This window comes from Egretta garzetta, unplaced genomic scaffold (assembly GCF_000687185.1).
Source record: "Egretta garzetta isolate BGI_Z169 unplaced genomic scaffold, ASM68718v1 scaffold502, whole genome shotgun sequence".
Classification (NCBI taxonomy): Eukaryota; Metazoa; Chordata; class Aves; order Pelecaniformes; family Ardeidae; genus Egretta; species Egretta garzetta.
Genome location: NW_009258809.1, coordinates 536,375 through 537,857, shown reverse-complemented (window position 1 = coordinate 537,857; position 1,483 = coordinate 536,375).

Sequence of the window (1,483 nt, the reverse complement as noted above, 5' to 3'; positions counted from 1 at the left end):
AACTGTGGCTGTTTGAAATTAAACGTGATCTTTACTGTACCAGCTGGGGTCTGTAATGTAGCTGATAAATGAAGCTCTTCCCGTCGGTTTCAGGTCATGCAAGGAAAAGGGCAAAGCTGGGGAGGGAGCTGGGCGGGGTTTCCCTTTGCTTTTCACAGTCAGGCGAGAGGAGTCTGGTTGATGTCTGCAGCAGATAAAGGAGACAAGAGGATCATCAAAAGACCCCAGAGCCCTTTTATCTTTCTGCTGTTTTTCCCTCTAATTTCATTTATCGTTGCTGTGTTGTCTGCCTGCTTGTTTCCCCCCTTCAGAAGGGGTCGGGTGCACCAGGGCCCTGGCTGAGGTAGTAGTTTGTGCTGTTGGTCGGGTTGTGACATTGCCCGCTGTGGAGATAACTGCGCAAGCTACTGCCTTGCTAGTGCTGGTGATGATCAGCTGCAGATGAAGACAATGACAATGGGAATCCCCTTTGTTTTCCCGGGATTGCATGCTGCTGAGGTGGCAACAATTCCTTCTCCTCCTACTTCTGCAGAAGGAGTCTAGCCTCGGCCACTGAGATGAGTAGTGGGGTTCAGCCCCATCAGTAGGATGCTGCTTCTTTCAGAGCTGGATGAAAAAGCCCATTAGTTTCACACTGTTTGGAGGGCACCTGAATTTGGGCTGAAGAGCAAGTGTCTGCATTTCTTCCCATGCTGAGACCTTCTTATTCACATGGCACCCCCGAAAGAGGTGGATTTTCTATTTTGCGAAGAGAGATCAATGACCGACTTGTATTTTCTGTGTTATGAATAGGCAAAACTTGTGTGTGTGTTACTAAGTGCTGCTGTTTGAATGGTAAAAAATCCTGAATGTTTCTCTAACAAAAGCAAAAATTTGTAATTACCACTTTCCTTATATTGATAAGATAGTCTTTTTACAGTATAGTTGAATAACTGTGTTGCTTGGTGCTAACAATTTTTAGGTGAACTTCTGAGATATTTTGCCTGTATATTTTGACTGACTTATTGTGAAAAACAAACCCATGAATCTGCTACTGTGAATTTATTAAAATTGCTGGTATGATTACAGTAATGGCTAAGGGTATCTTTTTAATATGAATTTTAATGTCTTGATCACTTATTACAATGGCTTAAACTTGGAATATATTAAAACATCTACAATAAATGCGTATAACTGTCTCATGTTTTTAAAAATGAGAGTTAATTTTTCAGTCTTCGTAAGACCTAACTATGAACAGGTTGTGGTTAATCCTTTGAGTTCATAGTGAAAGTTAAAGCTCCAGCTAAACACTTGAAAGTAAGTTGGTGCCTTAATATGGCTTCTAATTGACAGATTAATTTATTTATAATATTGGGAAGAATTGGGCAATTTACGCATGCTTAACTTTGCCTCTTTTTTTTAATTGTTTGAACTCATAATGTGTATAGAAGATATGCAAGGTTACTCTTGCACCACTGCTGTGAATATAAATTGTCTTGCAGAA